Source organism: Anastrepha ludens, chromosome 6 (genome assembly GCF_028408465.1).
Source record: "Anastrepha ludens isolate Willacy chromosome 6, idAnaLude1.1, whole genome shotgun sequence".
NCBI lineage: Eukaryota > Metazoa > Arthropoda > Insecta > Diptera > Tephritidae > Anastrepha > Anastrepha ludens.
In genome coordinates, this window is record NC_071502.1 from 70,790,646 (window position 1) to 70,816,699 (window position 26,054).

Below are 26,054 nucleotides of genomic sequence, written 5' to 3' on the forward strand. Positions count from 1 at the left end.
GAAGGGTTAACAAAATTATTATATCGAATAATAATTTCTATTTTACACAAATAGAACACACGAATATCACGTCGGGGTCACCAAAAATGTTGGGCCACCAAGCTTTTTTGGCAGCTATTAATTTTGAAATAAATTAAACACTTTAATTTTCAAACCACTTTATAATTTTATTTTTCACAGAGTTTACGCGTTCGTGTGTTTGTTACAAATGTTTAAGTTCACCGGCCTCAGCTGATGTCGAGCTTCAAGTCTCGAAATATTTGCTTAGCACGGCTTATATACAATGTATGTACATAGAATGCGTTGATACGAACGTTAGGAAAATGACAAATATAGGATAATGTGTATTAATATAATTCAAGGACAAGTACAAGGATTAGGGTGACCAGGTGTTACGAGTTAAAAATATTACAATCTTATAAGTTAGACTACAATACTAAATTATTAAATAAAACTATACAATTAACTCTATACTTAAATTAGGTCATGTAAATTAGGTGCTGCTCCCAACAAGCCTTTTATTTTATTATTATTGAAGTGAACGCAAACTTTTTCCGTTTAGTTTGAATGGCCTTTTTAATTTTATGTGATCTCATTTTAAATTTGATTTTGTTATTGGTAGCGAAATATGTGTGATAGTTACGTTTAAGTGAACTAAATAAAACTCATTAAAAAAAATTTCTGAAATATTTATTGTTTTGAACTTTTTCTAATGCAAAGAATATTTGCATAGGTGAACGCAGACTTTTTCTACTATGTGTATATAAAAGCCCTACAAATATGTCACTGCTTGTTCATACAAATTTATACATTATTTTTTATTGTTTTTTTTTTTTTCATTTTTAAGAAATTTATCACAAGTGCCCATAAACTAATAATTGAATAAAATCCGTAATTTCCGTACATCATCATGGACAACATAATTACGAGCATGACTTGTTCGAAGGGAAATACAATGAAAGTAAAAAATTACAGAAACAATAATATCGTTAAGCAAAAGTAAAAATTGCAAGTCAATAAATAGTGAGTGGCATAAACATTTTTCTGTTTTTTTTTTTTTTGCTTTTTTGTATCTTTTCATTTGATTTGCGAAAGTAAAAACAATTATTTACAGCATGAATCCACGCCACTAGCTCCACAACAAAAAACGTAAAAATAATAAAAATTTATTTGGAATAAAATAATGAAAGTAAACAAGCAAGCAAACATATTGGTTCAGGCTCCAAGCTGCTGGGCGATACCAAGTACTACATATTTACATATGTATAAATACATACATAAATGCATAAAAGCATTAGTAGATGTTGTCCCTGCTTCTTTCACACCTCTATATCTGCTACATCTTTTTCTTCCTCTAGTTTTTGTTGGATACTTAGGCTTTTGAGAGCTAACGTGTCGGCCATGTTCTAGTCATCCCGTTACTTCCTTTCATTTTTGCCAATTTTTGGACAACTGTTACAGTTGTTGCTTGTTGCCACACAAAAATGTGGGTCAACTAAATTGGCTCATGAGTTGGACTACCTGTTTGCTCATTCACAATTTTCTGTTTTTTTACTATTTTTTCACTTTTTTCACTACATTTTGATCCAGCTACCGGCCTGGTTTCTGTTGCTTTTGTCTTTTTATTTCGCTTTAAACTCGCACTCTTTAATGCTTCTTGATTGCGTGTAATTTGTTGCAGCTTTGTGATTCGCGATTATTTTTTTCAACCGGTATTTTACTTTCTGAAGTGTACCTATTCGTTCTTTTCAAGCACATTTGGTTTGTCCGATTTAATTGGTTAATTGTATACATTTAAGCGCTATGCGGCGTTCGCTTGCGATGATTTTTTTTGGTTATTTCTTATGCTGATATAAATTATTTTCAAAGGTAAAATAATCTGCAAAGTCATAGTAAGCTAAGCACATAGTGTTGAAAGTAATGTCTATATTTTGTTGATTTATTCACATTTTTTCTCTCTTTTTCAGTTGGTGTGAACAACATACATACATATATGGATTTATAAGCCAACGTCTCCTAAATGATGTTCGAATAGGTAATTTTCATTATTTACGTATTCCACCCCATACTACAAACATCATTTATATCATCAACATTCATGAATGTTATTATTATTATTATTAGAAGGCCATTACGCACTGCGACCAGAGCTGATCTATTGTGAAAGGCCTATTTTTGTAACCCTAGAGTTTTAGGCTTTTGAAAATTTTAGCACACTTTTGGGTTTGTTGTTCCAAATATTGCATGGAGATACTACGATACTACCAAGGTGATGAAGTCGCTGTCTGCCCAACGCAGGACATTCACAAAGCACATGTTCTGAGCTTTCTATGTCCATTTCGCAAAAGCGGCAGACATTGGTCTCAGATAGACCAATATAATTAGATGATACTTGAAGCTTGTCAGATATTCCTTTGTTGGGACTTAGGAATAGTTTGGCTTGACGCTGACCGGCACTGTTTAGCCAGTGTGCAGCACATTTTCTTTCCTCCCATTTCCTAAGGAATTCATTAATGTGGCCGTTTGTGAGTCCACAGAAAGGCTCAGGACCAGTAAGTTGCATATTTCCTCCTTGTTTTGCAAGGTCATCAGCCATTTCATTTTCCTCATGTCCTTCATGTCCCGGAATCCAGCCTAGTGTTACTATGTTGAGCTTCCCTAACGTGTTGAGAAGGTTTAGGCAATCATTTACCAATTGGAGGTGATAGTTGTTGATAGAAGGGCTTTTAGAGCCGCTTGACTATCTGAAAGTATGTAGATGTGAGTACCTCTCATTTTCCTGCTAAGGCATTCTCTCACACATATTTCGATGGCATGTATTTCTGCCTGGAATATTGTTGGGTAGAATCCCATCGGAATCGATTTTTTGAATTTAGGCCCATTGATTCCTGCCCCTGTTCTACCATTTTCCAATTTGGACCCATCAGTAAACCATAGCTGGGAGCCAGGTTTAAAAGTGATAGAATTAGTTCTCCAGTCTGTGCGTTCACTAATTATATATATATATGAATGTTATATATATGAATGTTACTATAATTTGATTTTCTCAAACTAAAAAAAATGGCAACCAATATACTTACGTAATTACTTATATAAAGGGTTTTTTAATAAGAGAAGTTATTTTGATATTTAAAGAAAAACGCTATTTTTAATATAAATGATCGGATGTTTATTTCATTGTAAAGTTGAAGGTATGTGGTTAATAGTGGAAAATAGCATCGGGCAAATAACCACTACGAGCAGGCTTACAGAACAATATCCTTTTCATGAAATTTTCCATAACCGAATTGCAAAGTGGCTGCTCTATGTCCTCGATAGCCTCACGAATTCCGTCTTTGAGGTCTTGAATCGACCCTGGGCTGTTGGCGTAGACCTTCTCTTTGACGTGGCGCCAAAGAAAAAAGTCACAAGGTGTTAACTCACAAGATCCCGGTGGCCACCGAAAAGATAACACAATCCGGAAACTTTTCCCGTAAAAGATGAATGTTTTCGTTGCTTGTTTGGAACGTAACGCCGTCTTGTTGAACATAAACGTTGTCCAGATCAATAACATCCAATTCCGGCTATAAAATAATCGTTAATCATCTCTCGATAGCGCAATCCATTCACCTGTAACACCTTTTATTGGAAAACCCTTTACTTTTCAAAGTTTTTAATTCCTTATTCGAAAGTTTTTTATTCCTTCTTCTGAGAATTAGAAAATGGGTCGCCGGAATAGGAAAAAGTATATTGGCGCCGTGTTAGGTAAATACAGAGCTCCCAGAATTATATTTGCTTGCGTTGCTTTTGATCAACTAGTTAATCGTGTACAAGAAACGTTGTGTGAGCCTGGGCATTGAAGTAATAAAAAAGTCACGAGATATTTTTGTATAATTTAGCCCTTTTACAAGTTACATTCGCCCTTAATTGCATAAAAGCAAAAATCATGGATAACTTGGTGGATTAACAATGATCATCATAGCCTATAACTGACCCCTAGTGGCCAAGGGAGTGTGTGTTCTACTATTTGGCAAGCATTAGTAGATTGCATCCACTGATTTGCAATACTCGTACATCTCAAAGAAGCAAGGAACCCAGTATTAAATCAGCTTATTCGCGATCTTCAAAATGGTGATCCATGATGCATTTAACCATATATTTGTTACAAGTTAGGCATACTTTACTTTACCAGATCTATTAAATAACTCAGAAACACAATTAACATAGTTTTGTGGAGCAGAAAGAGTTCTATCGAATGAATACTAACGCTTCGCCAAACAGCAAACAAATCGTTGCAAAATAAAAGAAAATATAAAAACGCTACGAACTTATTCCCCAACGCAATATTTTTGCAGTATGTGATGACATATATTCTAGTCTGGAATCCATACTTGGGAGATTTTACTGGCAGTCAGTAATACGAGTATTCCCGCTGAATGAGCAAAGCATGATGTAAATGCCTTCGACATCATTGCAATGTCTAAATAGTTGAGAGAGAGCAAATAGACTGATGAAGTTTGTAGTTTCTAAAATAATCTATTATTTTTTTCTGATTTTCAAAAATCTATTTTTCATTTCCAGCGAAATTCTTAATAAGTAATTCTTAGAAAGTAACGAAGTAAAATAAATTAATAATTTATATTTTGCAAAAGTGCTACAACATCAAATTGATTTGTCTTTTTATGATAGTTGGGAGAGGGATGGATGTGTCACACGTTGAGTGATGATATAACAGATACTCGTATATACTGTGGGCAAAAAGTAAGGTGAATTTGGTTGTGAAATGAAAAATCTTTATTAATTCTTGTAAATCAATTTCATCCCTTTCAAAATAATCCCCTCTCGATGAAATACACGTATGCCAACGATTTTTCCAATACCCGAAACATGCCAAATAGTCCATTTCCGGTATAGCCATCAGCACCTTCTTCGATTCAGCTTTTATCTCCTCAATCGACTCAAAACGCGTTCCCCGGAGTGGCCTCTTGAGTTTTGGGAATAGCCAGAAGTCACACGGAGTCAAATCAGGCGAATACGGTGGTTGCGGAACGATATGCGTGGAATTTTTGGCGAAATGGTCACGAAGAACGAGTGCAGTGTGAGACGGTGCATTATCGTGATGCAAAAACCAAGAGTTGTTGGCCCATAATTCTGGTCTTTTTAGACGAACTGCTTTACGTAAACGGCGCATAACGCTCAAATAATATTCTTTATTAACAGTTTAGCCAGGTGGAAGGAATTCATAGTGCACCACACCACGAAAATCGAAAAAAACTGTCATCATGACCTTTATTTTTGAATCTTTTCGGTCTGGCCTCGCCTTTAGCACGATATTCGCTTGATTGGTCGGTTGTTTCAGGGTCGTAAGCATAAATCCAAGTCTCATCTCCCGTAATGATGCATTTGAGCTTGTCCTGATAGTCTGAAAGCATTGTTTCACACACATCAACGCGACGACTTTTTTCCAAGAAATTGAGAGTTTTCGGTACCAAAAGAGATTTGACTTTTCGTAGGCCCAAATGGTATTTCAAAATGGTTTTCACAGATCCTTCTTATATTTCGATCATATCAGTAAGGTCTTTAACAGTCAACCGACGATTTTTGAGCACTAGCTCTTTCACTTTATTGACGTGTTGGTCATCTGTTGACGTCGATGGTCGTCCGGAGCGCTCCAAGTCATCAACACGTTCTCGACCCTCTTTGAAGTCTTTGTACCACTTATAAACATTTTTCTGCGACATGGTCGAATCACCAAATGCCTTCTGCAATATGCTAAACGTTTCCGCAGCCGAAATTTCATTCCGCAAACAAAATTTGATGACACTTCTCTGCTCAATCAAATCAGACATTGTAAAAATCGAAAAATGCACTCTTGGTCGTTTGGTAAACACGAGCGTAAATATATTACTGATAATGACATGCACATGAAAGTTGGCCCAGATGTTATTAACAGTGCTGCCAACTCATGAAAAAAATAACTAGAGCGAAATTTTAATCCCGCGAAGTTTGACAAATAAATTCACCTTACTTTCATTCACCCTTTGTTGAGTTTTTGGCCGAGCTGTTCCTCCTATTTGTAGTATGGAAATTGTGTGACCTACAGTTTTATGTCGCCTCCATAAGGCAGATGATTTTTTATGAGAAACTTTTTTTCATAGCAGAAATATACTCGCACGTTTGCCATTGCCTGTCGAGAGGCGACCACTATAAGAAACATCTTTTTCTATCCTTTGGTGTTTCATGACTTATAAGCGATATAAGCCTAGTGGGTAATATGGATTAAAATTAGTTATTTACCAGCCAGTACCGGTAATTTTAGCTACGGGAAAATAACTGATGACAATATAATATCACTGCAATTGCAAAGAAAGGAAATTTCCTGTTATCTGCTCTTTCTGAAGTATATACTATCCCTAATTGCTCTGAGTAAATTAACACATTCTCTTCAGCTTCTCTTACCTTCCACTTGCTCGAATAACTACTCAATGGTTTACACACTTCAGTTAACTTTCCTGCTTGAATCCACTTCCTTCACGTCTCCATCTAATTTTTGCAAACCAATTCTAATCGCAAGTTAAGTAGCGCATTAAACATCATGGCTGCAGCATTTAACGACAGCATTCAAGACATCAACAGCCAACTCAACAAACTGCCAGCGGTCAATAGACAACTGAAACTGCGCGAATGAGTAGAGTTACAATACACAAAAAAAGAAACAAAATCATTTCAAAAAACTTAAAAATAATAATACATATTTTCAAATGAAGAAGTTTTGAAAGTTTTCACGAACATGTGTTGTTGCTTGGTAATTTGGCGGTTAGACGGTTAGTCGCTTTGGTGGATATTTGGTTTGCGGCGTGGCCATTGGTAGCTGATTGCCAGTTTGCGGCTATTGTTGCTGCATCTAGCGCTGTTAGCCGTTATGTACCTGAGTAAATGGCGCAAGAAGATTGCAGCAGTAGTCGGTAGTGGAAGTGCCTATTATTATTTTTTCCACATTTACAGTTTTGTTTTGATTCCTCTTTGTTGTTTAAAACCGCCAAAGCACAGCAGTAGATAAGATGCGGACAAGGAAAAAAACTCAAAAACAAAAACGAAAGAAAGAGAAAAAATCAACCACACAACAAACAGCGAAATTTTCAGCTGTTTACCGCTTCGTCGCCTGCTGTGCCGTTGCAGCTATTAACTATGCAGCAGAAATTCCGACATTAGTTGTATTTGTTGGTGTGTGGGTGTGTGCTCGGATGTGCATCTCATGTAACCGCAAAGGCGTGCAAGAATTGTGCGGCAATAATAACAAACATCCGCTTCCCTTCTAGCCACGTTGAATACTCGCATTTGGCCAAATTTAACCACATTTTTACTGAGCATTGCCATGAAGTAAACAAAAACCGTTTTGCCATTACTGTTGCATTGTAACAACAAAACTATAACGGTATATTAGCAGTCAAATAGTGTAAACGTGCATAAACGCGGCATTAGTGCAACAAAATGTGGCAGCTAACATCTTGCAACGTTTTACTATTATTGCTAATGTGGTTATTTGGTGTTTTAGCTTTACTTCACGCTTTCAAATTGTCTTTGCGAATAGCGGTTACTTTGCGAGCAGTAAAATTGTTGTCGGTGCTGAGCTTGGAGTAAGAATGTATAGACATTATTTTGTTTTTGTAGGTTAGTTTATATTGCTCGTACTTATTTACTTATTTGGTAACAAATTTGAATGAAGTTAAAACAATTTGTATGTTACTTTTTACTGCATTTGTCAAACCAAATATGTGTACGTTAGGCCGGGTCGATTTGTGGGGAGGCAAAAAAATCGCCCATTGTTCTGTGAAAATCATATTCTAGGGATCAAAATAAGAAACTTTGCCGAAGGAACCATACCTCTAAAACGAATTCTGATGTCCCCCAATTTGGGTCGAACTTTATATTTTTTTTTCTCATGTAAGGGCCAAAAATGGTGATATTTTGAAATGATGGCATGGGTGGATCGGCCGTCCAAAGTTAGTTGGGGTCGGTCATACATTTGGACTCGATTGGAGCACTCTAAATGGGTCAAAGTGAGATTTTTCGTTCGACCCAAATTTTAGGGGCATCAGAATTCATTTTAGAGGTATGGTTTCTTCGGCAAAGTTTCTTATTTTGATCCCTAGAATACGATTTTCACAAAGCAGTGAGCGATTTTTAAATCGACCTGCCCTAGTGTACGTATTTATGTATGCCATTTAAGTAGCCATTTTGATGGAGAACATGCGACATCCTTCGGGTACGGCCAATATTTCTTCAATTTAGAATTTCTGTGGTTTCTAAGTGGAAGGCTGGCATAAGTGCATTTTGCAGGTCTCTATTGAAGTAAGGTTTAAGTTGGTAGCTACCCAAAAACAGTGACAGGCTATTTTTAGTTTGACGCCAATTATGAAAATAGAAGCTCCGTTGCATTCCATACATAGCTAAAGCTTCCATTCCGCTATAGTCGGAAATAAAGTTGTAAACTCTTCAAACCCAATTAATAAGCAACAAAATCGATTGCCTGCATTTGGAAATTCGGTCCAATATATTTTTCAGAAACAGTGCTCCACGCAGGACTGTCATGCTAAGAAAGAACAAGATATTTTTCGCTGTTATTTTTATTGGACTTACATATCCAGCCTCTGATTTTTTAATAGTTTAGTATGCCCATACCTTTGTATTTATATTCATATTCCGTGTTCAGTAGTCATTAAATATTGATCATAGCCATCATTAAAAACTAATATTGGGTAGTCGAAGAAGCCTTTTCGTTTTTTGTCATCAATAGATGTCGTTGGAGTCATCTATCTCCAGTGCTACCAATCACATTGTGTCATATCATATGGTGTTAGAAAGGTGACATTTTAAGCTTCATCCACCCAAAAAAAAAATTAAATTCGGAGAAGTTGAAAAAAAGTTATAGTTGTTCAAAAATGAGTGAAAATAATGAAGAAAATCGCTATATTTTGAAGTTTTTGTATAAAAAAGGGAAGAATGCCACGCAAGCCACCAATGAAATTTGTGATGCTGTATCAGTTCGTGTAGCACAACAATGGTTCGCTCGCTTCCGTTCTGGAAATTTCGATGTGAAAGATGCACCTCGCTCCGGTCGACCTATCGTTGAAAAAGTCGATGAAATTATGGAAAAGATTGACCAGGACCGTCACATAAGCTGCTATGACATCGCCAAGACACTAAACATTCATCATCAAACGGTTTTGAACCAATTAAAAAAAGGCTGGTTTCAAAAAGAAGCTCGATGTTTGGGTACCACATGAATTATCTGTGAAAAATTTAATGGACCGAATTAACATCTGCGGTTCTTTGTTGAAACTAAATGAAATCGAACCATTTCTGAAGCGAATGGTAACAGGAGACGAAAAGTGGATCAAATACGACAATAATGTGCGAAAAAGATCATGGAGCAAGTGTGGTGAAGCTCAACAAATGGTCGCAAAGACAGGATTGACGCCTCGAAAGATTATGCTGTGTGTTTGGTGGGATTCGAAAGGAATCATCCACTATGAGCTACTCCGGCCTGCTCGAACGATTGATTCTACACTTTACTGTCAACAACTGATGAGATTGAAGCAAGCAATCGAAAAAATCGTCTTCCATCAGGACAACGCTAGGCCACACACATCTTTGATGACTCGGCAAAAGTAGACTTAGCTCTGTTTAGTAATATAAGACTCAAAACCTTAGATTTTCTTAGTATCTATGTAGTAATTTCGTATAAACTAAAGAAACACTTTGTACGAATGTAACGTAAAACCAGCATTAGAACTAGAATTAGCCGTAGAATTGGTCATATTTACTTGCATATTTATATAAATAATTCCTATATCTACTAATATATACCGTCTATGCTATATTTTAGCCTGCCACCCGTGTATGTTATTGCCTGTGTAGTGCAAGTTCTATTTTACTAACCATATCAATTATATAATTAACTGCGAAGTCCTATTGCACATCGAGTTTTGTAAGACGTAAGCCCTACAGCTTTTTTATTTATTAGGCCACATCTTTATTATACGGTTTTTATATGGAGACTGGCCAATCAGTTTAGTCTATATTATAATGGAACAATTTAAAAGTATCGTCCAAGTGAATCAGTTCCTTAACCTTGGGGCCGGCCCTCATATAAGCTAACCTTGGTTATTTATTGTCTATGGAAAAAAATTGCACATAAAAGAAGTTTTTCAACATAATATTAGTGATACACCTTCCGCATTATGTGGGGATAAAGTTTTTTTTTCTTAATTTTGATATTGGACTTAATAAGCCAGAACTAGTCAAAAGGCAGTGACAAATATGAGTTACTAAGTGGTGGTTCCAAGGAATTTTTCAACTTAATTTCTATAATTTTGCGAATCCTCTGAGAATGAGTTTTTCGAAAAGACTGTGAATTCAATAATGTAAGCTTCGTGGTAGAGAATTTTGTGAACTGAATCAGAAAGATATAGTGTTATGGTTGGCCCAAAAGACTTGGAACAACACTCCCAGAATTTGATGGTTTCAACTGTTCGGAGGGGACAAATTACTACTAGATTTACTCACAGTCCTTTTCATAAACTTTCTTCTCATAGAGTGTTTGCAGCTGTTAGTAAGGAATTAAAAGAATTTCGAGAGGTATCCTCATCACTTGTTCTTCCTCTTCCTTGTTTACTGCAACGAACACGGATAATCCAACACCGCACAGATCTGCACATTTATTGAATGCATTAATTGATTTTTCAAATTGGGTAAAAGTTTTCTAAGACAATTTTTCCGCAAGTGACTTAAAGAATGGAAAGATCTTTGCTATATCTGGTATATGGTTTTTATGAAACCTCTTACTATATCGCCCATATCCATATACATACATATATTTACATCTACGCAAATACGCATCCACACATCTGCGCACCTAAAAACATCCATTATACTCCCAATCCCCTTACTCGAGCTATAGAAAATTTCCAACACTGCAACACATCAAGAAAACAGTGTAAACAAATACGCAATGCATTTCCTGTCAGCAGCAATAAGAAGACTTAAAACTAAGACAAAGGAGAAGCACAAACCAAATGCAACAACAATAAGGCGCGATTTGTACCAGCTACACAAGTAATATTTGTGTAGGCATGCAATTTACGTGATGAAATTTTATTCTATTTCTTACGCCTTCGCCTCTCCTCGTTTTCAAAACTATCCTGGAAAACATTTTCTGAGAAAGCAATCAAGAAAATCTTCATACGCATCACCTGCATTTGGCAACATTAGACAAGGTGAGCGAGCGTATATTTATTAATGTGTCTCTGTGTGCGTATATATGTGCATACGTATGTAAGAGTGTGCATTAAGCAACGTTCTCGTGCGTGTAATTTGCAGAAAATTTGCAATTGAAAGCGCTCATTAAATGCGTACGCAACTTAAACAGAGACCACCGAGGGAGCAAGCTTTCAGGAGTTTTCGTTGTAGGAAACTTTAACTTTGTGCTGCTGTAGCTGCTGCGGCTGAAACTTTTCGACAGAAGGAAGGTGAATGCAACTTTGGTGAATTTCAATCAACATCCAATACAAATGCACGTTTGTACGTAGATGTAGGTTAAATGCAGAGAAGCTCGTGTGGTTTTAAGTTCAAAACTTCAACATGCACGCACATACTCGTACATGCAATCATACACGCATCCATGTCTGCTTACATTTCTGTTTTAATTTGCTGTTAACTAGTGATTATACGTGTACCTGGACGCGTGAATACATTTCCAAGGAATTAGTGTTTTTCCCCTTTCGATTGATAATTCAGTTGTTGGGTTTTGTGGGAAAAGTGAAGGCTCAGGCTTTCAAAAAGATTACGCAGATGCTGCTAAATCCAAAAAAACAATTATTCGAACTTTCTAAAGGATCTGATAGAGGTTGTAATTTTGCTCGAGTAGTGCGCAAACGATTCTTGTAGAGGATCGAACAATGAGCTGCATAAGCTTTACGACGGCATAGACATAGTGCAGCGAATACAGATCCAGCTGCTACGTTAGTGCGAGGAGAGGAAGACGAAGGCTTCCTCTGCGTTGGAAAGATCAGGTGGAGAAGGACTTGGCTTCACTTGATGTGTCCAACTGGCGCCTCTTAGCATGAGAAACGACTTACGCGCTTTGTTTAACTCGGCCAAAATCAGCGGCAATTAGGAAGAAGAATATGTGCCCGAAAACGTGTCTGAAAATCTTCCAACAACCTCAAATTCTCACATAATCATGAAAGCTTATTTGGCATGACTCCGCCTACAAAACAGGTTACAAACAAACAAGCCTAAATTTGTTTAGCAATTTTAAGTTCATTATAGTATTTTTAGAAAGATGCATTATGGTATTTCCTTATTCGCTTTTGCGAAAATAATTTCAGTATGAGGAAAAAATTTGCAATCAATAGTAAATATTACACCATTTTTTATATTTTCGACTTTCCTAGCTTATTTTCAAAAATTGTACAAGAACCTATTTACATTTATATTTTTTCTATTAGCACGAAAAAGGTCCTTATAAAAAACTATCAGGCTTTCGTCAATAGCGCTTTTAAAAGCCTTCAGAACTATGAAGAAAATGCGCACTACATTCGGCAAAAAATTACACTGGCACACAAAAAAAAAGTTGTCTATACACCGGCCGCCACCTATCTACGGCCGTGTTTTTCGACCCGCTGAATACGAATTTCAAGTCAGTTTGGGCCGTCCAACCTTCAATTACGAGTAAATTGCAAAAAACCCCAAAAAATAGCGAAAATTCGAATAAAATAGCAAAAAATGGATGGAATAGCAGAAAATTGCTGCAGAAAAAATTGAAAAAAAAAAATCTTTTAAACACAATTAAATAAATTTTATTGTATTGTTTATTAACAAAATACAAGATTAAAACGGAAAATGCACAAAACTTGTAAAATCTATGAAAATGACGTATAAAAATAATTAGAAGAATGATTTTCCTAACTTTCAAACTGTTGTCCGATACCACCGGACTCTTTTCTCTTTTATTTTCAAATGATCTACGGAGAGGATTTCTCTTTCGTTTGTTATTATCTTTTAGTATACCTCTTTTGAGTGTCCAGCAATAGTCTGCCGTCATGTTGATATTCCAATTTCCTTGATACCTAGTCTCCATTTCACTTATGTCTTGATGAAAGCGTTCTCCCTATTCTTCACTGTACTCCCCAAGATTCTCAGGAAAGTAATCGATGTGAGAATCTAGGAAGTGTAATTTTAGATTCATTAAGCATCCTAAGTTTTTGTAATTTGTCACTAATTCTTCGTCTATTGCCCTGTAATTTTCACTTTTATTATTTCCTAAAAAGTTATGCCACACATTTTTTTAACTTCCCCAAGCCGCTCTCTCCGTATCATTCATTTTACCTATAAAATTAACATCCTGAAATAGAGTTCTAATTTGGGGTCCATTAAGAATTCCCTCTTTTAATTTGGCATCACTTATCGCCGGAAACTTTTCTCTCAAGTACTGAAAACAATAACCACCCTTGTCCAAAGCTTTGACATATTCTTTCATGAGACCTAATTTGATGTGAAGTGGCGGTAGCAGATAGCTTGAAGGCTGAATTAATGGTGTTCGCATTACATTTTGAGTACCGATATTTAATTGCACTCTCGTAGGCCATTCTTTTTTCACATAGTGATTCTTACTGTCTCTGCTATCCCACAAACATAGTTAGCAGGGATATTTTGTGAATCCTGATTGTTGGCCTAAAAGAAGTTGTGCTATTTTGAGATCCCCGCAAATTTGCCATTGGTATTCTGAATAATTTATCTTATCCAATACAATTTCCAAATTTTCATAGGTCTCCTTAAGCTTCGTCGAATGAGCTATTGGAATTGGCGCTAATATGTTTCCAATGTGAAGCAAGACAGCTTTGAGGCTTCTAGTTGATGAATCTATAAAGAGTCTCCACTCATCGTCTTTATAGATTTTAGGTTTTAATTCATCAACCAAGCTTTTAATATTGGAACAGTACACCACCGAGTTCTCATCGTCCTTTGTGAAAAACTTCCGGAACTCCTTTTCTCTATTCCGATAAAAGTAAGCCGTTACCTTTTTAGCTAACATATTTTGTTTTTTTAGTCTTGATGCCAGTAATTCAGCTCCATCCTTAGGCAAATTTAAATCTCGTGTGGGATCATTTAGTTCTTCTCTAGTAAATGTTTCAGGGTTTTTCGTTTTCCCATTTGGCATGAAATTTTCGTCTTTCAGATTTTCATCTTCAGAAATTTCTTCTTCCTCCATTGGCTCTTCTTCTTTTTCTACTTCCATCTCTTCAAGAGCTTCGAATTCATCAACAATAATGAAAATCTTCGTCAATCCGGATCCACAAAATTTTTTATACCAAAATAATCCTAAATTTCTCCGATTTTTGCAATTTTTAAGGACATTTTACAATTTTTTTAGAATTAAAAAAGTTTATTATTAAAGTACGATCGAAATTAGTAAATAACGGATCAAAATACATAAAAATTACGCTTTCCTTAGATCTCAAAATTTGTTTTTTTGCCAAAAGCATCGAATTTTCGCTATTTTTTGGATTTTTTTGCAATTTACTCGAAATTGAAGGCTGAACGGCCCAAACTGGCTTGAAATTCGTATTCAGCGGATCGAAAAACATGCCCGTAGATAGGTGGCGCCCGGTATACAGACAATTCTTTTTTTTTTTTTTTTTGTGCCGGTGTTATCTAAAATAACTAGAATTTTAACCCACTTCAAATTTGCTTCTTTTAATACCAAAAGTTAATGAGTTTTGTGTACGCAAACTTTTTGATTTTAATTAAATTTTCGTACAATAAAGCTCAAGTTTGGTCACTAATTTTGACCTCCATAAGCCCGAGACTGTTGCTGGGAGCTGATGTGCTTCATTTTAAAATAATTCAATACATATCGCTTTTATTTAGAACATAAGAAATAAAAATGTTTTAAGAAATATTCTGAAAATACCACGTTAGGGTGGTCGAAATATTAAAATTTATTGGGAAAGATGCAGTGGTCAAATCGCAGTCTAAATACCTTCATAATAACACTAATTTGGTGGTAGGAACTGCGATGGTGGATAAGTAACAGAACGAGGTACTCGTATTTGAGAACAGTGAATTGGAAACAAAAACAAATGTCTATTAGACAGGGGCAAGGACATCGATATATTATACTCTAAAATCGGACTTTTGACCAAAATAACTAAAAATTTATTTCGAAATTACCGTAGCTTAGTGAAAAGAATTATATTTTCTTTTTCATCAAAAACAGAAAATCCGTGGTGCTCTTTATCAAAGTCGGCTAAATAATATATTTATTTGGTACCAGGGACAAAGAAATAGAGGGAAATGAAAGACTTTACGCGCTTGCTCAGGCAAGCACTCGCTTGCTAGTTAAGTGTTTGTGGACATTTCATATCTGTTAGCTGATGTATTCTTGTATTCTATTTGAATTGTCGGTTAACAGAAATAACCACAACCTATCACCACAAGAACGTTGGCACAGAGATGGATGGAACGAAATGGATCGCTTGGCATGCATTATCTGCAAGGTCAGGTTCTGTCAAGGGTATTATTTCAAATATTTTTTATATGCTACAAAAGCTGTAAAAAAGATGAGAAAAGGAACCACCAGCAAATCTACAGCTTTACATATTAGGTTGGAAAAAACTTTGATTAAACCTTCAATCGCAACTAAAGTATCTACCTACTGCTTAGTACATGAATATTCTCCCAGACCAATATAATATTATCAATAAGCATCCCCCGGCTTTGCACGATCTTATGTTGAGCTCTACGTTTTTACCATCTTACCTTTGTATAATTTATACATTTTTATTTAGGCTCTTTTATGCACCTAATTTTGTAATCACTATCGCTCCGTCAAAGAAAAGCATACTTCTAGGCATAACTAGTAGCATTTGACCAAAAATAATGATCTGGGTATATTCGTGATAGCCAAACTTTTTTCTGACATTCCTAGTTAACATTTAAGTACAATAGGGGTGAATTGGGAGAAGAACGCATAAAAACAAACATACCAAAATCGGTCAAAGTTAATATGGCAGTGTATTCGCACTCCTTTACTAATTTAGGAACTCTGTTATTTTCTGTTTCAATATTCATTATACGTTGGCATATATTTTACTAGACTAGCGCATACATCCTTAAACGGTGCTTAAGCCAAGCTTCGCTTCCAATTTATGGCACGTGCGTGAAAGAAAATGTTTAATCTGCCCTATTTCTCTCTTTATTTATTCAATTTTCAATTATGTGTTTTCTCAACTAACAAAAACTAACAGCAAAGAAGAGGTTACTGTTGGAATCCAAGCGCATCACTTACTATTCTTTCTTTTAAATGTCCAACTAAAAAGTGGTGGAAGGAAATGGCAAAAAATAGAAGAAAAAGTTGCCTGAAAAAAGCAACAACAATGGTCATAAAACATCCCAGCTCGTCGGTTTATACCCTCCATCTGTTTGATTAAACGTGTGCGTGTAAAGTCATTGACATTTTAACCCAAACTAAGAGAGGGTCAGGGTAGGCTATTGTTTGACACTCTTTGTTGATAATTCTTTCTTATAGCTTTTAGCATGTTTCTGTGAATACTGGTGAATTCCGACTTCAATCTGGTGACCATCAGCTGGACCCCTTAGGGTTTTTTGTTATTCTTTATTCATTTTTTCAATGCTCTCATTAAAATAACCTTTTTTCACTTCAGGTTTTATTTGTGTTTGTTTAACTACACGGAGGCTTAGAAAATATTGCGATTTCTGTTTTATTTCAAAAATTTATATTTGTAATTTAAATTCTTTCTAAAATGGTTTTACTAACAACGTTACTATATATTGAACAATTAAATATAAACCAAATGTGAATGAATTTAAAAGCAGAAGTTTACTACTTGTTTAAAACGAATACTAATACTTTTGTACGAAAAAACTTACGTGTATCTAAAAAGTAACTACATCCGATTTATATCAAATTCGACAAGTCTCATCCCGTGTCCATTGGGGTATAAAAATCAAACGTAAGTTATGTGTTTTAAATTTCGTATCCGATATGTGTACGAGTAAAAGTCAAGCGGTCTCTTTTCTTCAGGTTTGGGTATTAACAGAACAGTCGATTTTATTTAAAGTGCATTTTGTTGTAATTAAATGAGATTACGGAGGTTCTGGGATTGCATTCTGTCCTTTCAAAAGTATTCACTACAAATAATTTCTATTGTATAAATCTAGGCTTTAAAATTTTTTGCACACGTATTCTTTTTTAATTTTGGCTCAAATATATTCCAGCCTCAGGTTTCTTATTATCAACTTTTGATCCATAAATGAACCACACTTATATCGATATGCTATTCTGTTCTATCAATATTCTATTCAATTTATATTTGGGGCTCTAGTCAAGTTATTTGACTACAAATTTGCATTAAATTGTACAAATAAAAAAATAAGTAATTTGCGCGCACACTTCTGTTAGGTGTTTGGCCGAGCTCCTCCTCCTGTTTGTGGTCTGCGTCTTCATTTTGTGCCACAAATGGAGGGACCTACAGTTTTAAGCCGGCTCCGAACGATAGATATTTTTTATGAAGAGCTTTTACTTGGCAGAAATACCCGTACAATCGGAGGTTTTTCATTGCCTGCCGAGGAGCGACCTCTATTAGGAAAAACGTTTCTTCATTTTGATGCTTCACGAAAATTCGAACCTACGTTCTCTTCGAGTTCCGAATGGTAGTCACGCACCAATCCATTCGGCAAAATACGGTCTTAAAATCAAGCGAGAAATCAATGGAAGGAAACTCGTTTATGTTTAAGAGTTCATTTTTTGTAAGCAAACCTACCCGTTACAAGTAGGAAAAAATAGTGTGCACTGAAAATAATTAACTGTAAAGATTTCTTAGTTTTACAGAAGTTCGTTTTCATTTTGCCGGCACAAATAAACAAATACAATAGTTGCTAACACTAAGTTCCCTATTATATTTTTAGAGCCTCCTTAAAAAATTTCATTATCTGCAGCGGTATTCATTTTCTTAAACACTGCATCCCTTGCATACTTCATACTTCTCACCTACAATTTTTAACTGCCGACAAAATTTCACTATTTTATTAGAAAAATTACCTTCCATCTCGGCTCGTTCTTCAAACAAAGACCCTGCGGCGCCAGTTCTGGCATGCTTCATTTTGGCCAACTAATCCTGCTTAAGACTGAATCTCATCAGTCTCTTTAACAATACATTTACCACCTGATATAAAGTGTCTAAGGATGCAATCTCGAGATGTCGTAACCTATTTCTGCTCAGTACAGACGACAAGCTGTTATCTGTTCCTCATCGTTTTTGCAACTTCCACGTCATCTGTGGCCTAGCCTTATTGCAGACTTGCCTATTAAGCAATGGTCAGCGCTCACACCGAAGACAGTAGATATAGTATGTATATGTATGTTCATTCATCTGCTTTACGGTATTGGGAGACTCTTTGACACTTAGAGTTGGAGTCTAACAAAACTCGAACGGAAGATTTTCGCTCCGCACATAAAAACTGTAATCAGAGTTTCAATTTTTAACCGATTAGTTTTTTCTATGATGAATCTAACTGATTCTTAAATTTTGGAGTACACTACATTGCCTGCGAAACAATTATGAATCAAGATACGAACAGTTTTGCCGAAAGCATGAGTTGAATTTTTTTCACCGAATGTTTCTACATAAGAAAAAGTGAAACCAATATTAGTATGAACTCTGAACATTTTATTATCGCGGCCTCTGCTTACCTTTCGGTAGTGCCCGAGTTTGAAAACTTTGTGATAAAGCTATATAATATTTATGTTTCTAAATTACATTGATAACTACTTTCGTTTGGAGAAACTGATATAAAATGCTCAGAAGAAGAACATTGAATGCTGTAACTGAACGGAAAAATATCAGTCCAATAAACGAAGTCATACAAGCCAGCGGTGCTAAACAAGAAGTATAGTACATAAAAAGGCATTCATAATATAAGATTGTGAAATTGTAAATTGCAGACTACTATTTTCAGTAAAAAAGTAATAACAAGCCAGAGCTTAAACCTAGTAAAAAATAAAAACAAAATTATTATTTTGAATTTCAATTTATAAAACAATCCTGCAAATATTAAATAAATATAAACCCCTATTTATACAAATGTAATTCAGAAAAATGTCCTAATTTAAGTTCCACAACCACACAAAATTTGTATACCTCTCTAATAACTGTACCAAAAACACCTTACGGCATATTCCGCACGACCTCACCCAGTAAGTTTTTGTTTGTTTATTTTGGCGCTGTTTACCCAACATTCTCTCAATTACCAGTTTAACAATATACTTGCTTCATTTCTTACAAAAGCTACTTAACAAAGAAACAACCAGCGAAAAAGCAAACATAAAATTGTCCCTTTTACTTTGGTGTAGTAGCAAAGGAAATATACCGCAATATTATTACTTATACTTATTAAATTTACAAGCAACTTCCATAATTCACAATCATTTCTTCAATACAAAAACAAAAATGTGCTCTTGTTCCGTAAGCCTGTCGCTTACTCCTCCCGCTCGCTCCTCATTTGTTTTTCTTCCATTCTTATATGTACATACTCGTATATATATTAATAACTATGTATATATAATAAGTATGTACATATATACGAGTATGTACGTTTCCTCTCAATATGCTGCCACAGTTATTCAGCCACTTTCTTCTGCCAACCATTTTCACCATTCATCGCACTTTGATTCTACGAATTTTTCTTTTCTCATCAATTTTCTAAACAAATTTTAATGGCTGGGAAATTGGATAAGTTTCACATTGGCTGCGAAAAAATATGATTTTAATGTGAACGCAAAGATAAAGCAAAAAATCAGCGCCCACAATGTCTATCTGTGTATGTATATTAGATGTATATAAATTCACGTAAGTGTGTATGTGTATCATGAAATGATGTCGTTTTATGGTAAATGTGTGCAATTTAATAATTTAAATGTTTGCGTTTTTCCGGTATTTAGACTTAAAAGTGTTCCAAACTTTGAGATCCTCAAAAATATTTTTTTTTCTTTTTGCCAACTTTGGGTTATTTTTTGTCTGATAATCTCTGTATAGTATTTATTTGTTGTGCATAATTTAGCTGGCAAATTGATTTTTAATAGCACTTCCCAAACAAATTCTTGACCACAAATTTGTATAGCCGCTTTTGCCACTTAAATAAACTACTTTTGAAATGAGGCAAAGTTGTTGGCTTCTTATGATAAAGAGTAATTGAGTTGAGAGGGAGTGCAAGGTTATAAAATGCCTAATGGGCTTATACTCGTATGTATGTATGCATTTAAGTACGTGACACGGAAAATGATTTAATGTAATTTCAAAGAATAAAAGTATTTGTAGATAAGAAGTTTTAATGTAGCTACTTAATTTAACTATGGAATCTAAATCGGTTTATTCCTTGAAGATACGATTTCTGATTCGCAAATACTGCTTTATGATGATTAAGAGCGTAATTCTAATCAATTTTTTATTGAACTTAAGAATAATATTCAATTTTGAACTCTATGCATTGTTGTTCCTAATAGTTACACTCAATTAAAAGCCCTAAAGCAAATCCCTCCAAATGTTAAATCTTTAGTGTAAAACTGAGCATACGCCAATATTTTCTCAAAATTTACTCCGTTATTTTTAGAGAGTCATAAGGTTTGAAAGCAATATCAGTCTGTCCGTCTCTATTTCCCTCAGCTCTCGCATGAACTCTAACCTGGAAGAACTCTTCATCTTTTGAGGCGAACCGTTGACGCCTTCATACAGGTGAAAAAGCTGTTCAAAAAATAGCATGTGCCACCACTTGGAGAGTATGAAGGGTGGGATAAGATCTCTGATTTTAGTATTTCTAAGTAGCATACATTTTTCTTTACCCCTCTTGTGACGTAAGGCCGAGCGTTTTCATATTTGACAGTAACACTGTCGTATTTCTCTTGATACTGTGGCAAGCTTTCCGCCATTCTGAAATAATTTGCGGTGTTTGGAAACGGCTTACTGAGTAAATTCCAATGATTTTATGAATTCATTTTTCGTTTGATACGAGTCTTTCTCAAATATTGCCACCTATTCTGAAACTAAACAATGGCGTACATTGGCGTAGATTTGTGTTATTATGATTTTTATTGAAGTATAGTTCCCACAATGGCGGCCACCGTAGCCCAATGGGATGGTGCGTGTTATCATTCGGAGAACGTAGATTGGAATCTCCGTGAAACACCAAAAGCTCCTCATAAAAAATATCTGCCATACATAGTCGGCTTAAAACTGTAGGTCCCTCCATTTGTGAAACAACACCAAGACGCATGCCACAAATAGGAGGAGAAGCTTGGCCAAACACCCAAAAAAGCGCGAATTATATATATCATAGATTCCACAATTTTTACGTAAGTCTCTGACTAAACCAATTACTTTGTATTTCCCATCCTTTCTTTTATTGATAACCCCGCGGAACGAATATAAATTTTTACTATTATGCAAAATATTTGGCTCCCATATTTATCATGGTTAACGAGGAACTTTTAAAAACCAACTGTCATCCTAAATCCTAAACTGGAAAGTGCTTCTGCTTCTGCTCTTTAACGAAGTATACTTTTCACATTAACTTCTTAATGCCTTCTGAGCTTTCCCATCACTCATCGGGTCATGGAATGTGACAGTGCACAAAATAAAATCGGAAAAAAATTAAAAAACAATCTGTATAATATTTCCCAAACGAATATGTTAATATAACCAGAGGGGCTCGAAAGACAGTGGCATCAAACTTACTCGTTTTTCACGTATAAGACCCGGACCAACAAGAAAGGATCTTACGGTATTCGACCTAAAGTCACTAAAATATCAATATCAAAGTTCAAACAGCCAATTAACTAATATTTTCATTATTTAGCAATATTTCAATAACCTCTATCAGATTTACAAATTAATTAAAAGTAAAAACCATATTTTAATATTCCTGTATAGCGTAAATTTGTATTACATATGGAAGTACTTCACACTTTTAAAAGCAGCAAAAAACAGAAAACATTTTTTTGTTCTCCTTGAAAATTTCAATTTTCTAAATAGAATGTATTGGATATGCGATATTAGATATAGTAATCAAAAAAAGTTCTAAAAGCTCAATTTTAAAAATAAGGTGGAAATCATATGGAAAAATTTGTTCGAGCTAAAGCTTACAGCTAATAATTTTTAATCGTGTACCCATGCTGGGCCACTGTTTTTTGTTTCATTTTTAAATTATTCAAAATGAAATTATGCAGTGATACATCTATCTGAATAAATTTGGAAGGTAAAACATTATGTAAATAAATTATTTTGTTAGAACTGTCACAGCCAGTTCCGTGAATATACCAAATGTATATGTATATGAGCACATCTCTACTTCTAATGTAACAAAGTATAAAATATGTATATATTTTTGTATTTTAAAGCCACACTCTCCTGGAAAATTTGTTTCAACATTTTTGGCTTAAACTTACAAAAAAAAAATGTTTATCAGACAGAATGTGTTAAAAAATACTAAAATAAATTTTCCAACAGAAATAAATCAAAAAAACCCTCTCCCGATTGTAATACTGTACCTTTGCTATGAAACTTTCAAATCAAATTTATCAATTAATTACTATTTATATATTACTATTAAAATTTGGAAAACAACAGGACATTTTTTTTAAAAACTGATATTTGTGTTTGGTTGCTGTGCGTCAAACTCCACTAGACGGGATGAGCTGAACTGAGCAAAATCTATATACTAAGAGTATATTTATTAGTTGCTCTGTTGCTCACTACTCTTTGGTTTATTTTTTTATTTGTAATCATTGCTACTTAAAAAAAATATTACATGTTATTTGTAAGATATTTTCTCGGACACGAATTTTTTGAAATTTTCACGGAACAACACATTTTTGTGTAAGGTTTGCAGGCATACTAAATGAAGTTCTGAATGCGTTCCGCTAGCAGTGTCGATATACCTATACGCATGGTATCGGGTCACGCTGTACAGCTATTTAGAGGCGATATTGCGTCCAAAGACAGTATTGTGCTTAGTGGACCCTGTTGTTGTTACAAAGTTTCAAAATAAAAGTAAAAATTCAGTATATTCTTCAGTACCACTGCGAACAACGTGATATGTCTAAGCAGATTGCCAAAAAAGAATGTGCGGCTTATGAACTCAATAGAGTATTGAATGCTATATCAATCTAGAATAATCTGGTAATAATGACGCCGTATATAAGGCAGGCCAATCGTTAAAAATATCGACAGAATCGTGAAAATAATTGAGTAAGAGCTATTTCAATTGACCAGGAATTAAAAAAAACAACATCTGCCGTTCGGAGTCGACTTGAAACTGTAGGTCCCTCCATTTGTGGAACAACCTCAAGACGCACACCACAAATAGGAGGAGGAGCTCGGCCAAACACCCGAAAAGGGTGTACGCGCCAGTTATATATAGGGTTTTTCAGTAAGAGCGCTTCAACTTTTGAACTTTTTTGAATAAAACACAAACGGGTTGACTTTTTAAACTAATTTTTTTTTATTATCGAGTTTGAACATATACATTTAAGTATGAAATTCGATTTCTTTTGCATGACCACCGCGTGCACGTTTTACGAAGTCCAATCGTTGAACCCAATTTTCGACCACTCTTTTGCATAAATCGGCCGAAATTCCAACAATTTCGCGTTCAATATTGGCTCTGAGCTCACAAATCGTCGCCGGCTTGTTACTGTAGACCAATGACTTCACATAACCCCAAAACGGGACGGCTTGTTAAATGGACAGTAAAATGGCCGTAATGCTCTTAAAGTAGCAGCAACAGAACGATTATTTTCATAAAAAATTTGCACGATTTGCAGTCGTTGTTCAAGTGTGTAGCGTTCCATGACGAAATGTATACTAATGAAGTTTACAAATGACAAGCGAAAAATAAAAAATATTGCATCGTAAAAAGTTGAAGCGCACCTATTGAACAACCCTATATATATATATATATATATATTTGTATACATATAGGAATTCAAAACTATTCGCAAAATGATTTACATTCGTTTGCATACGCCAATTTACACCTAAGTAAATTTTTTCATCGAAATAAAGCGGAAAAACATTACGTAATATATTTGATTTGTATTCACAAATTTATATCCTCTCAAACTATTACTTGTTGGCCTTCATAAACTACCAGCGGGAAGTACGATATGCACCATTTTAAATTAATCCTTTTTATAGCGAAGCATTAAAGTTATTGTAGTAAAATCAAAATTACGACATACGCGGTTTTTTAATACACAAAGAATACAATAGTGGCAACAAGAACCACACAACCGATTGCAACTTTCAAATCTGTATGCTATGAGCGTAGAAAATGTGGTTGATCGGTCAGCATTAAATTTAAGGGTACTTGGCGCTGTATATCTAAAGTGAACCAGACAGACTTAGGGAAATTTGCAGATTTGTGTAAGAGCATAAGACTGTAAATGATGATGACTTATGAGGAGAAGAGTTTTGTTATTAAACATAAGAACGTTTGTATGTGCCTACGTGTGTGAACGTGAATAAATTTCTCTAAATAAAATATATATACATATATGTGTGTGTGTCAAAGATCATACTAATGCAAAGTGACAAAATACCCACATTTTTTCCTTCTTTCTGGCTGTTTTTTTTTCTTTTTTGGCTCACCACAGTATCTTCAAGAAAAGTGATGCGCAAATGCAATTTGTTGGCGTCTTGCGGAAATACAATAAAACAACAACCACTACAAATATGACAATGACTTGCGAGGCAATAAAAAAGATTGAGTACAAAGCTGAAAATAGAAGTGTAGAAACATGGAAACTGAGTTGGTGAAGAACTATTGAAGTGGCGGCTATATTACATGGAAAGGAGGTTAATCTACTAAACAATTGCAATAAAATGTCAGATGAAAAATAAGAAGAAGAAGGAGCAATTGCTGGTGCTGCTAGCAAAAGAAAAACAGAATAAGTAAATCTCCTCTATCGGTCAAAAAGGGGTAATTGAAAAAACAAAAAAAAAAAAAAATTCACTAACAGACGACAAGTACAATTTGAATAGCTCAAGAGCGCGTTTTTTCATTCACACAAAGCCACCAAAATAATATTCAAAATAAGTACGTTAAATAAATGAAAACATTTTAGTCTTGACAGCAGCATCATCAAGAGCAGCATGCAGTCTTTATTATCTGCCACTTACGTTCAGCGCAACAAACGAACTAACCAACTATAGAAAAGCAGCTAGTTGATACAGGCATTAGCGGTGGCATGCAACATGCGTTCAGCACAACGGCCGGTCGACCATCGGGCTATTCAAGAACAGCGTTTTTGTAATAGTTTTCAGTGTTGTGCTTGCTCGTTTTGTTTTTGTGTTTGCTTTTGCTTTTGCCTTTTCTTTCTCTCGTTTTTTTTTCGCATCACAAACGACTGTAAGAATTGTCAGTTAGCGCTCTACTCGTAGTGGTGGCGGATGCGGTGTTGGCGTTGCGGCAGCAGATGCCGCAACTATCAACATAATGTCGAAAAGATGAACAACAGTGGTCAAAAAATTATGTTAAATAGGTAAAGCGGCTTTGTAATGCTTAAACTGAGCGCTAAAGTGGAAAATAGTGAATTATGGAAATTACCCAACAACACAAGCAAAAGCAAAAGCAAAAGCTTTACAGGAGCGGCCAAAATAGTGGTGTTTGTTGTTACTTGGTTGTAGTAGTAGTTAGTTAGTTTTAGCAGTGTTAGTTTTTGTTGCTGTCTACAACGAGTTGACGTGTCAACATGCAGCATAAGCGCCTGCAGCTAGATTTCCTATACGAAAGTAGTTCTGAGTTCCACGAATATTAGTTATAATTTGCACAGTGGTGCGATTTACAACAATTTGCATTCATTTTAGCTTAGCACTACAGTGATTTAAATAATACCAACTGCAAAGTAATTGATTGGACAAGGAAATATTAAATAAGACATTAGAAGGTAAGTTCAAGCAAAATAAATATTGATAAAATTCTTCTATTCCAAAGTT

The 26,054-nt window shown here is 35.1% G+C and overlaps 1 protein-coding gene across 1 annotated transcript in view; it reads left to right on the forward strand.

Moving 5' to 3' along the window:
- Positions 1-26,054, forward strand: part of LOC128866435 (mucin-2) — a 189,991-nt gene that overhangs the window by 91,031 nt on the left and 72,906 nt on the right. The window contains exon 3 of the mRNA XM_054107155.1: positions 1,968-2,035. The gene's annotated coding sequence lies outside the window, so the exon portion shown is untranslated. The remainder of the gene's footprint in view (positions 1-1,967; positions 2,036-26,054) is intronic.